Source organism: Crocodylus siamensis, chromosome 10 (genome assembly GCF_052110815.1).
Source record: "Crocodylus siamensis isolate JL-2025a chromosome 10, ASM5211081v1, whole genome shotgun sequence".
NCBI classification, from domain to species: Eukaryota; Metazoa; Chordata; order Crocodylia; family Crocodylidae; genus Crocodylus; species Crocodylus siamensis.
In genome coordinates this window covers 57,340,482-57,356,098 of record NC_143404.1, presented here as the reverse complement: position 1 = coordinate 57,356,098, position 15,617 = coordinate 57,340,482, and the positions used below count along the sequence as shown (strand labels likewise).

The 15,617-nt window shown below is 48.5% G+C and overlaps 1 protein-coding gene across 1 annotated transcript in view; it reads left to right on the top strand.

Annotated features, from left to right (window-relative positions):
- Positions 1 to 803: 803 nt before the first annotated feature.
- Positions 804 to 15,617, top strand: part of PKIG (cAMP-dependent protein kinase inhibitor gamma) — a 33,638-nt gene continuing 18,824 nt past the window's right edge. Inside the window, exons 1-2 of the mRNA XM_090064921.1 lie at positions 804 to 1,426; positions 7,069 to 7,139. The gene's annotated coding sequence lies outside the window, so the exon portion shown is untranslated. The remainder of the gene's footprint in view (positions 1,427 to 7,068; positions 7,140 to 15,617) is intronic.

Here is a 15,617-nt window from a genome sequence, read left to right as displayed (position 1 = left end):
CTGGAAGTGGCTAAGGTGTCCAGCTATAGCTTCAGAGCTCAAACCTTGCTCCAGACTTGTGCAAAAGGCTATTTTCAGCAGACTTAGCTGTAAGGTAGTACCAAAGGAAGCAGCTGGATGGGGTGCTAACCATATCACTCCCTTGCTTGCCATTACTTACAGAAACAGGGCTTTAACCCTGCTAGCTTGAACTGCTGAGGTTGGGCAGACTTTTGACCTTCTGTATGTTTTATTTTTTAACTGTTATCTGTTCATGTGTGGTGGCAGGAGCTAACATGGGCCTGTATCAGGCCAGGCAGTTTGTTTTCTAATGGATACGAAAAGGGAAGCTCTCTGGAGAAGGCAGATTTAAATAGCGGCACAGCTGCCCTGACAATGGGGCCCGTCTGTCGGTATGAGGGGAACTCTGGTGATCCCCGGTAGGGCGGAGGCAGCTGGTGAGCTTGGGGCCAGATGGCTCCCATGCCCATCTGGTAGTTTTGAGAAGCACAGGTGGGAGCCACTCCGATTGTATTTCATCCCGGGTACAGCAGGCGGGGAGCTGGGGTGGCCAAGTTTAATCATCTCAAGTTACACACTGCGGAGCAAATCCAAATCTATTAAAGCCCCTGGAAAGGCTGGGGATCAAATTCCTTGTGCATGTGCAACATATTCTTCACTGGAGCCACCCGCCACGTACCTGGTCTTAAACTAGATTGTCAGTTCTTTGGGGCTGGGGTCGTGTTATCCGATTCATGAGGGCAGTAGCTACCACAACTGATCCAGCTGGGCACTGGCATCATACAAATCGGCAACTAGCCTATCTGCCACAACAAGGCTCCCACGCTGCGCCCTGGCCCCTTCTCCCTGAAACCGCTGCGCAGTGCTGCTAACACCCACCGCATTTCGTCTCAAAAAAAGCTGTGTTTCAGCAGTGGAGGAGGGCAGGGGTATGCCTTGATCTCCCTCTGGCCTGCACTTTGGGATGCTTGGGGCTGCAGGCTGGAGCCCTCTACTGCGAGGAGCACTTTGCTCCCACCGCATCCATTCAGCCAAGTGCTGGGGGGGAGAAAAGACCCCGGGCACAACTGGCAGCGAAGCAGAGGGGTCCAGAGCAACAGGTGGCGACCTGGGACGGCGAGGAGGAAGCTGGTGCTGGGCAGGGAAGGAAGGATGTGGAGAGGCGCGCAGCTGCCGAGGTTACAATGCGAGGCTAAACAAAGCTCCCTGCGAAAGGAAGCAGATCCCGCCCGCGGTGGGAGCTGAGCAAGGAGCGCCTGACATCATCGGGCTGAGCGTTGGGTTACACGGAGCGGGGACCGGCGCGGAGAGAGGGCACACCCCCGCCTCCAGCGCGACTTCACCTGCCGCGGCCGGAGCCTGCTCGCCGGCGCGGCGCCTCGGGGCAGCGGACGGCCGCGGCGGGCCGGGGAGCCCCGGGCGAGCGGTGAGTACCGCGCCGGGAGGGGGCGAGGGCTGCGTGGGAGCCGCAGTCGTGACACGCTCGGGAAATGGGTGCGAAGATGCAGTTCAACTTTCCCTGCGCCGCGGGCAGTGGAGGAGCCGGCTCCCCGCCCGGGCCCGTCCTGCCTTCCTCCCCGCGCCTGGAGCCTGGGGCTCCCGCTCGCTCCCGCCGGCAGGGCCGGGACCCCGCGCGCGGACATCACGAGGCGGTGGCACTGCTGGCACTCAGCCACGGGTCTGCAGCCGGACTGGATGTCACTATTAGTCCAGGCTAATTCATGAGCCCAGAAAGATGACACAGCCGTAAGGGGCATAGAGAGCGCCCAAACGAGGGGCTAACGTAAGGGGGATGGGGGTGAGGAGGGGAGCAGCAGGTTACAGGACGTACAGGGTTAGCCAGCTAAGCCCGGGGTGGGGGGAAGGGTCGGGGGTGACTATGCTGAGAGAGAAAGAGGATAGAGACACCCAACCCCATGCAATGGTCTGCAGTGGTGGAGGGGGTCGTTTGAAGAAGTTGCTCAATCCACAAAGTCTGTGGTGGGGGTCCTCCTCGCCGGGAGCGGACTGGTCTGTCATTAAAGACTCTTCTCGGAGTCTGTCAGGTGCAGAGCAGGGTTCAGGCAGTCCCCTCGGGGTCCAGCCCGGTGGGGTCGGTGTACTGGCGGCGCCCTGTGATGTGCTGGACGCAGATGTCGCGGGACCAACGTAGTACAATATTGGCTTAGCTGTTGGGTTTCCAGTGGGGAAATACGCTACGAACCTGAAATACGTCGTGCTCTGCGTGTAATGCTGTGATAACTGTTACTGCATTAGAAAGTGAAATATAGTTTGGGGCTTCTGGGCATGGCGTACAGGTCTGTGCCGAACCATTGATGTGAACGGGAACAATGCCATGGACTTCAGTGGAGTCAGAGACTCTGTGGGAGCTGGCTTTTAAGCAAGGGCGGAAAAAGAGAACCGCGCAGGGGGTGAGAGCATCAAAACACTTCAGCAACTGGATTTTGCAAATCTCTCCGCTATAGAGAAGGATTTCTTCCCTCCTGGGCAGTTAATAAAGGGATCAGTGGAACGCAGCACGCGTGAAATCCGCACCACATGAAGAGGGAAGCTCTCAGAAAAAGGGGTGTATGGGAAATGCTTTGATTTGCTCAAGAGGTGGGAATAGGTCCACAAAACACGAGCCAAATCCAGCCTGCCTACAGGAGCAGCCCCATGGAGGTCTACATTCTTAGATAGTGGGTGAATTTCTTTGGGACTGCTCACAAGGGGAAAGCAAGGGAGATGTAGCTAAAGGCAATATGTTGCACCAGTGAAAGAGCATTCAGGTTGGTCTTTTAGAGAGGGGGTCTCTCCAAGTTCAGCTGGATGAGGTGACCCAATTGCAGATTTTATGGGAAATGCAGCCTATAGAGTTCTTCTGCTGGGATGTGCGCACACAAGGGTAGTATAGTCAGTCAGCTATTCCAGAATTGCTGGATTCCAGTCAGGATGGACCCCCTGGGAAGCATAAACTGGGTTCCTCATCTGTGAGTCAGAGAAACTGCAGTGTCGGTATGCACTCAGTTTGTGGAAAACTCCCTGTCTCTTCTTGTGGGAGCCCTGTAGCAGTGACAAGGACGCATGGAGAAAGCTTCAGCACCTGGACTTTTTCACACTGCAAATGCAGAGGAGAGATCTCCAGACAGGGCGAGCAGCTGTTTCAATGATGCCCATGTTGTCTCAGCCACAACAGGAAATTTTCTAAATTTCCGCCTTGGCCAGATCAGGCAATGGTACCGAGTCATTTGTTTTTGTTGGTAGATTCTGTTTCTCATCTGAAAATAAATGGGGGAAGAGCTCAAGTGTTTTGAAGAGATTAGATCACCATTATAGATGGATTCTCACAGCAGTTATCTGTAGTATTGGGGATACCAAAACCCAAGAACACCAGGACAGCATAAGGATGGACCTGCATTTTCTGAACGCTCGTGTTCCCCTTAGAACAGCATTTCTCCATCAGGGCTGATTTCATTTTCAGTGAATTCAAGGTAACCATAATATTCTCCATCTTAACCTCAGTGCTGGATCTCACCAACGGGAACTTGCAGCAGAATCAAGCTCTGCCAGTACTAAAACTTTTTTTTTGGAAAGCTACAGCAAGTTTTACTGCAAATCAGCTTTTTGAACAGGATTTTTGGCAAAGACTTTCAATCTTTAAAACTTTATATGGTTTTTGGGGAAAAATTAGCAGAAAGTTAAATAGGCTTTTGTTTGTTCTTAAAAAATGCTTTTGTTTCTGATTTCTGGGGATTTTGTATTGACACCGTGAAAATGCATGACTGATCAGTTTAGTCACATGGTTTAGATAGAAAGTTCCCTTTTCAAACTGGTATTATTTCAGAATAAAGTCTTTTGATTTTTTACATAATTTTGCGGAACATTCAGAAAATAGAAAGTACCCCATTGCGGCACAAAACAAGATGAACTATCTTTCCAGCTCTCTGAAATTTCTATGTAGCTACAGTACTTCTGTGACACCCTGTTACCACAGTATCAGAATATCTCACAGTCTTAAATGTATTCATCTTCCCTTTGGGAAGTAGGAAGTGGTATTGTCCCTACTTGGTCGATGGTTACTGAGGCACAGAAATTAAGTGTGTTGACCAAGGTCCTATAGGACATCTGGCAAAGTAAGGAACTGAGTCTGCATCTCCCAGGTCCCAGACTAATCATGGCAAGAACTAGCCTTCACATTTCTATGCTACTTTTCTCCAGCATATTTTTCAGGCAGATTTGATTGATACATTCTCAGCATCATTAGTCTTCAGCAGCAACCAAGATTCAGAACCACAGCGCACCAGTTTCTACTGGGTTTCATTTTGGGCCAAACACTTCAGCTGCCTCAACCAAGCACCTGAGAGGCTTCCTGAACCCCATGATAAAGCATTTTGAAAGAGAGCACTTAGCTGAACCTCCCTTGGAAGTTGCTAAAGAGAGTACCACAATTCCCAAAGAAAAATCTTCTGTCTGCCTGTTTCATTTCTGCAACTGGAAACCCCAAGTCCTAGCAAGGTAGCAGCTGCCAGAACCTTTGCAGTGCTCCAACATGTCAATACGGTCCAGATCCACACCTGGGAATGGTTAACTGTTGTGTACGCCTACCTTCCTAACTATTTAGTAGTGCTGTTATAGCTGGGTAGTAAAAACATTGGAGACCAGAACCAGACTGAGCCAGAGATGTAAGTGTAAGGGAAATTTCTCGCCCCGCACCTTAACTGTTTCGCTGGGTCTGAGCCTGGGGTATTTTTCTGCTCTTCTCCGCCTCCACACAAGTCCATGGGTACCAAGATGTGCTGAATTCTTTATTCAGCCCCACCGTATTCACACTGGATCACCTTCTGTGGCATCTGTATGGCTTCTCCCTGCCTGCTCTTTTTCAGGAATATAACAAATCACAAATCCGCCTTGGCACAGCCTCATCCAGCACTCAGAAGGCCTGTGTTCACCAGTATTTGCAGTGAAATAATGGTAGTGTCAAACCCATTCTCAGTATGGCTGCATTGACTTCAGTGAAGTTACGTATTACCCTGTGCATAATTCATTTGTGGACCTCCTTGCCGCTACATATCAGCGAGATCAAGAGCTTTGGAAGATAAAAATAAAAGTGGAGTAGACATTTATGTAGGATGATTAAACCACCCACAGTTATAATGAATGGGATATTCCTTTGGAAAGATTTTAAGCTTTTGTGGGTCAGGACTATCACTAACAAGTGGAGGATATTGATAGTGGCTGCTATTGGAGACAGGACAGAGGACAAGATGGACTGCTAGGCTGTTTCAGTAGCGCAGTTCCTATGTGTCTATACTATAGGGATGAGCGTGGCCCACTTTTTACCCATCACTCTAGAGAGGTGAGGGAGACCTTTCCCAGGCTGACACAAACTGAACTGAAACTGAAATGCATTTTCTTTCTGGATTGCAAGTGACCACACATGATGATGATGATGCAACACTGCAACACTTCAGCTGTAGAACAAGTGAGCCAGAGTGAAGCAGGAAAGCAAATCAGCAAAAATAAAAGCACCAGGACTTTTGAGATTGGCTTTCTTCCTTCCTGCCTTTGTTTTCCTGGCTGGTGCCCAGTGTGGGCCAATGCCTATCCCCAGGCTTGTGGGAATCCTGCTTTGTTTCCACTCTAATACTTCAGTGGAGTAGTAGTTGTCAATGGGACAAGAAAAACAATATTGTCAAATCTGCACAACTTTGTCCGGATGCTCCAAGGGCAACAGTAAGGGGTGTTTTGCTGTGATGTAGCCTCTGTCATCAGGATCTCCATGTGTTTCTCAGATCTTGGCCCCTGTGGTTCAGTGGTAGAATCCTTGTCTGCCTTACAGGACACCTAGGTTCGATTACCAGATGCTTGTACAACTACAGCCAGGGAGGCACCAAACATCTGGACGCAGTCTGGTCTTTGGATTCTGTCTCAGTGGCTCTAAATGGGGGAGGGAAGGTCTTGTCTAGGCATGTGTGTCAGAGGTATGGGTAACCTCTCATGCATACACCATGTTCTGGTAGGATCGATGGCTGCCAAACCATGGTCCCAGATACTGATTGAGTGGGGCTCACATCTCTTTTTGCAAGAGATACAAGGATTAGTACCCCCATTCTCCAGACATAGCAACTGAGGAAGAAACACATACATGCATTTGTACTTGAATCAGTGATATAATCAGTGTTAGACCTCTGGAGTCCTGCCTCCCGCTCAGAAGTCATTAGAAAATTGAAGGCAAAGGAAATAAATCAAAGACAGGGCCCCCAGGGATGCAGTTGGTCTGGGATTTTGCCTGTCAGAGTACTACAGTGGGCTAACAAGCAGTTCAGAATCGTTGAGCCAGTTCATTTTTGTGTCATCAGCTGGTTAATTTCATGCTTTCTGCTCGGCTAATATTTGCTCCTGGGACAAAGTAAGAAAACAGGCCATGGCATTCCATTTGCTCTGAAAGCCAAAACAGCTGCTAAAATAAGTGGCTGCGCAGTGCAGGTCAGGAGATTGCAATCCTCCAGCAGATGTTGGGACCACGAAGGAAGTGGATTTGACTGGGGGCTTGGGGACACAGCTGTGCACCACAGCAAACACACTGAGGTAACACGACTGGACAAGCCTATAAGCACCTTCTCAACAGCTGTCTCTGGGTTCTAAGCGAAGTTTTAGTGCAAACGGCAACTCAGCTTGTAACTGAAGCTTATTTGCATGCTCACGGGAGCCAGTGAATCCCCCTGAGCCTGTTGGTTTCAGGTTGGCAAAAATTATGTAACTTTGTAGCACAAAACAAAGCAAATGAACAGAGAAGAATCAAAAAGGGAAATGCTTACGGAAGTCAGGCCTAGGATTTTAGCAACCCCTGTAGCTGTGTTGGTGCAAAATCTTGCACAGACACAGTTAATACAAGTAGCTAAATATAGACAAGTCCTTAGTTTCATGTCCTCATACCCACCAAACTTAGCTCTGCAAAGCAAGCTTCCCTTCCTCCCTTCCAGTATCTGCTCTTGTCCTTGGTGTTGTGATGACAGATTTGAAGAGCCTGAGAAACAAATACCCTAATTAAGTTGCTGGGCAGCAATTTATTTATTTTCCTTTCCTCAGAAATATTTTCCCTGCTGTGTTTGGAGCCAAAGGTCGGCTGACATGTACAGAAGAGAAGTCAATTAAATCAGGTAGGTTTTCACCCTTTAATTGGGTATCTGGAAATGCATGGAGGTGAGCGGGTGGAATTTGATTTTCGTTCACAGAGAGCGTGTCTACACATTCATTAATGTGGCATAGTTACTTCATGTTAAGTTTAGTACTTGGTTAACCTTACTTTAGTATTTACTACTCTGCAGTACCACCAGCACATGGTTTTTAAATGATGCTTACTGTGCAATAGCCTAATAATACTGCATAGTAGCGTATTAGCATGGGTCTTGCCCAGCACACTACTGCACAGCGTTATTAAGCTACTGCTCAGTAAGTGTCTCATGTAGATGTGCCCTGCATGACTTAAAATCATACTTAAATCACCAGGATTTTTTCCTTTTTTGTGTCCTCGTGAAAAGGTGTTTAGCAAAATTCACAGATTCATTGGAATATGACAGGGCTGCGCCATGAAACCTTTGACCACCCTTTACACTTGGAATTGCTAGCTACTATAAAGTTATTGAATAGGGGTTAAAGGAAACTTTAGGAGACTGTCAGATATCTCACTGGCTGCCTGGGTAGGTACACTTGGAAACACAATATAGGTCTCTTCTAACCTCTATAAATTATTAATCTGACAATGAGACCCCAGCAACAGGCTGAAGATACATTATAGTCTCAGAACCTGATCTGTGAAGAGAGATCACGTGTAAGGCTTAGGAGCTCATTCTGAGTAACGCCCAGCAAACCTCTGTGGATTGGCATAATAGGGCCAGAGTTTCAAGAGCACATTTCTACAGGCTTCTGACCGGTTATAATGTGATCCCAGAGGCCTGTGCCCAAAACTGCTTCTTACAGTAATCATCCAGGGTTTTACCTCTGAGAATCTGGACCTGGAGCCCTCCTAGACTCGGGGAAAGAGGACTGGTCATTGCCCAGAAAGAGACTGTACTTCTGCCTCCAACTTCCAGTATACTGCTGCAAATTAGTTTCCTGCAGTGTCTTCTGTGCCATAGCTTCTATCAAGCCATAGTGAAATGCTGACGCAAACCATACTCCACTGCCCTTCATTTATTGGTGAATTGTTGCACAGTTTAGGGGGTATATTTTGAGAAAACTACACAGAGGAGGCTATTGGGTACATGTGCTCTTTTTTTGCTTTCTGTTGCCTATTTCATTTACACACACATTGAAACATTTCTTGGCCAGACATAGCATCTGATTGTCCCTCAATCTGTAGGTAGATACAGTGTAAAAATGCCAGTCCCCCCATTCTTGCCCCTTTAAACAGCCTGAACAAATGAGCTGTGCACAGTTGTGTTCTCTGGAAATCCACTGGGCAGATTTCTTCCCTGGCTCTGTAGCCTCTGCTCCCTGCATGATAAATGCTGGATGGGCTAACTTAGGGGGTGCCAGAGCATGGCATGTGAAGGCAGTTTGCTTGGCACATGCACCTTGGGAAAAATGGAGGAGGAGCCTTGGCTGGTAAGATAGGGCTGTTTCTGTCCCTCTCAGCTATCATCATTGGACTTCTGGCAGCTTTGGTGATAAGGGACCCTAAAGGATTTGCTGCTGTATGCAGTCTCTTTTTTCTCTGTACAACTTTCCAAGGATCGCCATGCCTCTTTTGCACACAGCACGCTGCCCTGTGTATGTTTGAGATAGTCTATGGACACTGATCCCAGGTTGGGTGAGTGGAATTTCACTGGATGCATAAAATATTCAATGCTTCCATAAACTGGTATTTTCCTTTTGTTGTTGGGGTACAAAGCAGTGAAATCTGCTTGAGGGGAGACAGCTGCCTTTACTACATCATGTGCATACATCTGTCTTCAGAACATCACCCCCCTTAACTCCTCAGGTATCACCTCCTCTACCTTTGGCAGAGTTTGCTTTTAACTTGTCTGCAGAAGCTGCTTTCGCTTAATGCAGGTGTATGAAGAATCTTCCACCTTTTTTTTTCCTAACCTAAAAGTAGGGGAGAGGGGAAGAGTCAGTTCAACCCAGTCAGGCCATCATAATTGGGTTAAGAAGCTTGAAGGAGCTGAAGAGAGTTAATGTAGCCGGTAGAAATAAACATACAAGGTGAATAGCACCTTGCCCACCCCCCTACACCACAGCAGATTTGATTGCATTACTTCCTTAAACTATATAATCTAGTCTGGCCTAAAAGCCACTGATAGTGCTTTAACTCCACCATCTAAGCTTTCTGGTAGCTTAGTGGCAGGGACTTTCCATCACGTTTCCAGGCATGCCTTGCCACTACCCAGTTACAGAACCTGTAAGATTTTGTCTTTCTTTTAAATGGGCTGGAAGAACAGTAATAACTTGGGAGCCAAGCAGAGCCCCTGGTGGCTGATCAGCTAACAGTGATGTTCTCAAGGGTCACTTCTTATTTTTATACTTGTATAGAGACCTGCAAGGGATCTTGCCTATCAGACTGTTTGCTGCCTAATTCCCAGGCTGTTTATCTCACTTCTGTTAGTGAGAAACACTTATTTGGAAAGCTGAATGCAGCTTCTTCTAGGATTCTGTGAACTGGAATGGAGACATTTCTGTCCCTGGTGACTGTGCGCGGTGTGTGTTGTGCTAAGGGAGCAAGCCCTTGAGAGGTATTTAAAATGGCAAACTGTGTTTCCACAGTCTACCAGATGCCTGCCTCAAGCTAGGTTCTCCCTGCCTATTGCCCTAATGGGGCTCAAACTCCTTTCCTCCTAGCATAGAAACAAGGATCAGACAAACCACAGAACCCTTGAACATAAAACTCCCTCCTTAAAAAACCCAGCCCCCATCTCCAAGAATCTTCTACATCACCACTTGTTCCCTCCCTCCTTTTATACAGGGCAAGGCAGCTGAGCCTAGAAGAAAATGAGCCCCAGCTGTATCCACTCCTCACCCATTTAACCCTTTCTTGCCAGGTTCCAAACTCATAGATCTGTCAGGAGACACAGGAACCCCGCTAGGGCTTAGAAGGGAACTTGTGCAGTGTAAAGCATGCAGGGTCATTTAGAAATCAGCCTCCTGGTCTGGGAAAATAGTTTCTGAGTGGAAGCACCACAGCTGAGTGAGCAGAGTCCCAGCCTTTATAGCACCTTCTCCATATAATCAGTGTCCTTAACATAAAATATTTCCACATCAAACAACTTGAAACACTAGGGAAGAATATATATATATATGCATGTATGTATGTATGGCACCATCCTGTCACCTCTGTTTTGTAACACTCCCTCCTCATCGCCTCTGAAAAGCAGCAGATGTGATAAAGAATCAGGAAGCGGGAGTTAATCTCCCTGTGACAGCTCTCCTGATAAGCACAAAGCTCTGGCTTTACAACTGTTTGGCCTATGGCAAGCACAAAAGCCTGAACTCGTCCCACTTAGCCTGCGTTTTATTTAGATTGTAGTAAGTATACCCCTGCCACATTAGAAGTTAGAATGTGTTCTGGGAAATGGTAGGGTAATGTTTACTATGGTGCCTAATGAAATCTCTTGCAAACGCAGCTCACTGATTATTGGTCCCAGCCCTGACACCACATGAGTCTTGAACTAGCCCTGTGCAGTCCTGGAACTGGGACTGACAATAGAGCCTTAACACATGAGAGGGGTCCCTGGTTGATGTTGCAGCTGGGTGAAGACTGCAACTTGCTTATATTACCTCTGTGGAGCAGTCCGATGATAGCTGAACACATTACTTAATGTGATGCTCCTTCCATGGAAAGTCCTAACTCTGCTACAATATGATTGCACTTAGCACATGTTTTACTGCTTAAACACTCAGACACTTGTGTCTGACGGAAGTGCAGTGAATATGTCCTAAATGTAGTGTGTAACAAGACATTGAGAAGGAAGCTATGAGGTCTGCCTTAGCCTGAGTCTGTCAGGGGTCTGCCTGGCTCCTGGTGCAGGTTAGAGCTGGCTGGATGGGTGCTTTAAGTTGTGCCTCAGTGAGCTATGGCAGCACCGCAGAGTAGCTAGGGGTAAGCATAGTTTCAGAGTTTCCTAGTTGTTAGGGGCTGGAAGGGACCTTACAGACCATCAGGTCCAGCCCCCCTGCATCTGATCCTACCCTGTCCTTCCTCACTCATGTCCACTATGTTTCCTACCCTGGAAACTCTGGTGAGGGACATTGGTTTTGTGCTTTGCAAAGAAGCATCCTACTTCAGGGGTATTCCCATAGTGCTCTACAACTGTTTTATGACCCTGTGGAGCTGGTGCAGGACGTGTCTGCATGAGACACTTAATGCACAGTAGCTTAATAACACTGCGCAGTAGTGTGCCAGGCAAAAATTGTGCTAATGCAACCTGTTTAAATTTGCTGATGATACCAAAATTTGGGGTGAGGTGAGCATGCTAGTAGGGAGGGAAAGATTGCAGCAAGATCTGGATAGGTTACAGGAGTGGGCTGACATAAACAGGATGCGTTTCAATACTGACAAGTGCAGGGTGCTGCACTTAGGCAGTAGAAACCAGCAGCTCACTTATAGAATGGGAAACTCCTTTCTTGAGAGCACAGAGGCAGAAAGGGATCTTGGAGTCATTATTGACTCCAAGATGAACATGAGCCGACAATGCAAGGTCACGGTTGGCAGGGCTAACCGGACCTTGTTGTGCATCCACAGGTGCATCTCAAGTAGAGCCAGGGAGGTGATCCTCCCCTTCTATGTGATGCTGGTCAGACCACAGCTGGAGTACTGTGTCCAGTTCTGTGCGCCCCATTTCAGGAGGGATGTGGACAACATTAAGAGGGTCCAGAGGAGGGCCACATGCATGATCCGGGGACAACAGGGCAGACCCTACAGTGAAAGACTGCAGGACCTAAACCTGCTCAGCCTCCACAAGAGAAGGCTGAGGGGGGACCTGGTGACTGTCTATAAACTCACTAGGGGGGACCAGAAGGGTTTGGGGGAGTCACTGTTTCCCCTAGCGCCCCCTGGCATGACAAGGAATAATGGACACAGATTATTAGAGAGTAGGTTTAGATTAGACATCCGCAAGAACTACTTCACGGTCAGGGTGGCTAGGATCTGGAACCAACTTCCTAGGGAGGTGGTGCTGGCTCCTACCCTGGGGGTCTTTAAGAAGAGCCTTGACACCTACCTGGCTGGACTCATTTGAGTCCAGTTTTTTCTCCCGCCCAGGTGGGGGGTCGGGCTTGAAGATCTACAAGGTCCCTCCCGACCCGACTTCTATGATTCTATGATTCTAATATGCTACTGTGCAGTAGTATTAGGCTACTGCACAGTAAGTGTCACTAAAAAACTGTGTGCCGGCGCAGTAAGCATCACTAAAACACCATGCACATGCTTCATTAAGCAAGTACCAAACTAAATGCGCAGCAACTGCTGTGTATTAATGAACGTGTATACAAGGCCACAGAGAACTGTAAAGAGCTATAGGTCACTGCAGAGGGAACCCAAGTCCTCACTCACATGTGCAGCTGGGTGCTGGATTATCCCAGGTCTGTGGTTTTATCTGTTGCAGTTTTCAGCCTAGACAGTCAACTTTAAGACTCCAGAATTTCCCTTTCCTAGAGAGGTCCCATGTGCAGAGACTGAAACCCCACTCACTTGGTCTGTATGGACTCCTGAAGTGAAACCCCACTCTTCAGGAACATGCTGCTTCCTTGGGGAAAGCAGAAGAGCAAAATTCCTGATTCATTAGCACTTAGGAGCTGTGGGACATGAAAAACAAATTCAGTGTGGGAACAAAGCAAAAGTATAACTGCTGTCACGGCAACTGTCTCCAGCAAGATGAAGGAACCAATTATTTCCATTAATCAATGTGGTGAGAAGCAGCATCAAGAGGCTGTAATGCAGCCTAGAAAAATCAGGTTAGACACTAGGAGAAAAACTCCCCAACTTTGTGAAAGCTTGGTTGCTAAGGGAGACTGTAGAATCCCAGTCACCTGGGATTTTTAAGACACTGGCCGCTTATTCCTAATGGAGAATGAAAACCCTTACTGCAGTGTGGTGGGTAGTTGGGATAATGTCTGTCTTAAGCCAAAACAAGAGATAGATTCTCAGCTAGGGTAAATCAGCATAGGTCTGTGACCAGAGCAACATTGATTCACACCAGTCAAGGGGCTGGCCTCAGTGCTGAAAGGTAGTCGTCTCTTCTGAAAATGACCTTCAAAAAAGCAGTCTCACTACCATGATGGGGTCAGGCTAAATGTCTAGGCAGAGAGACAGTTCTGCATGCAAGAAAGAAAGGGAGGGGAGTGATGGGGATGCCACACTGATGCCCTTTCCTCTCTTGATCTCCATGGGTTCAGGCAGACAGTGTGACAATAATTTTCAGTTAGTCCCAGCTGAATGGAGTAACTTTGTGCGTATGTTGCCCTGGACGCTGTGCTCACTGTTTCAGACTTCAGGCTCAAACACGACCACTGTACAAACAAAGAGACATTTCCCTCCTGACTGCCCATGTCACATAGAGTATAGCTGGATTCCTTCTAGTTTAGGAACTATTTTGGACAGGAATAGAGAGTCACTGCCTTCAATGAGTTTGTACACTGGACAGTCAAATATGGGCCTGAACTTGGAACTGAGTAGCTAAGGCTGCCTTGTGTTTTGTGAGTCGATTTCAGTGCCATTTTAAAAGGGAAAAAGTTGGGAAAACCCAGCTGTTTTAGACAGCAGATGGGGAGCTTAGTAGGTGACAGGAGGAGGAAGAAGTAGAAGGACATGCTCTAGGGACATGTTAATTCACAATCTCTGACCTGAGAGGAATAGGATGCCTGAGTGGATCTGCAGAGTTCCCTAAAATGAGAAATCAGGGTCCTCAACAGCTGTGCCTATGAGGTACACAGAATATCTGTCTCATACATGAGCCACTTCCCTTGCAGTGGTCTGTGGGATGCTGGCTCATGCCTCTTGAGGCTGAAGCACGTGGACAAGAATAAGCAGCTTATGTTAGTTTCTTCTCATCACTTAATAATTCAGCCATGCTTTTTAATTTCTGTGGTGTGCTACTATTCATTGCCATTACATGTGATTAGCCGTAGCCTTTTCACATCAGTGCCAACCTGCTGATACTCTTGTGCTGCTGCTAACAAGTGGCATGTGGTCAGGACTACTGCTGATGCCGAGAGGTTAATGCTCACTGATGCCAATGAAATGAAAGACATCGGTATTTACAAAGGCTGAGCAGTAGCCATGTAGAAGTTTTGCCACAGCTTTTTTCATGAGGACTGCAAGGTACAACAGGACTCATTCTACTCAGGACTCCAAGGCCCTGCCAGTTACTATAAAGTTTTGTCTCAATGCATTTATTTTTTTTATCAGTTGGGAATAATGGTATGGCCAAGAGTGAATCTTACCCAGGACGAGGTGCTGTGTATCAGGAAAGAGCCCCATTGGCAGCAGTGTGAACACCCTCTGACATTAGCACAAGAGGAAGTGCTGACGGCCAAAAGTGAGGGGTATTGATGGAGCCTACTGAGGTGCCTATGACTGAAATAGGTGAGGTTGCTGCAGGGCAGGACTGAAATGTGTAGGACAAGGGTGGGCAACATATGGTCCAGCCTGTGGTGGGTCCTTCGGCCCTGCCTGGCCCAGACCCAGGGGACAGCCCAGGTTGTGGCACATGCAGCTGGTCCCACCACCCCCAGGCACCGAGATGCTGCCGGACGTGGAGTGCAGCCCTCTCTATCTGCGTGTGGCTCTCAGGCACTCCAGGAGCTGTAGTCCCCAGGGCCAGGCAGCATGGCAGCAGGGCAGAGAGCAACACAATGGCCAGACTCAGCTTCCTGGCTGCCTCTGTGGCAGTGCCTCATTCTCTCCCTTATACTCTGGTTGCCACTGCTAGTGTCTGTGCTGCGGGACACAGCCCCGCTGCTCACAAACATCATAGGGACATGCACGGAGTGGATTGCAGCTCTGCCCTGGGTCCTGGCCCCGCACTGTCACTGCCCTGCAATCCCAGCCCCACCCACCCATCCCATTCCCAAACACCACTCCCCGCCTGCCCACAGACCCATTCCATCCACCCGCCTGAGCACACCCTGCCAGTGGGGGGTCCTGGGCCAGTGTCCATGGAGACCCCACCTGCCTGCCCACCCACTCCATCTGGCACCCCCCGTGGTGGGTGCGGGGCACATGGGGCCAGACAGAATCAGTTGGCTTCTCCCTGGCCCCCTCTGCCTTGCTAGACAGCGTAAACAGCTGTCACAAGGGGCTGAGGACAGGTCAGCATCCTCTCCCCTGGGCCTTAACAGCTCACCAAAACTCCTTCAGTGGCCCTTTGGCCCAAATAATTGCCCACCCTGGTGTAGGACAGCATGGGTGCCACAGAATTGGCACAGCAGGGCAAGTCAGAACTGAATGCATGGGCAGAGTGATTCAGGAGCTTGGCAGCAGAAGAGAAGCCCATCGAGGCAGGACGGAGCAGCGGGGGCTGAGAGAGAGAGCAGCTCCAGAACTGACACAGCAGGGAATGCCAGGCCTGAGGGGCATTGGCTGAGCAGCGTGCAGGGCACAGCACTGAACGAACACAAGGTGCAAGACACCCAGGCAGGAC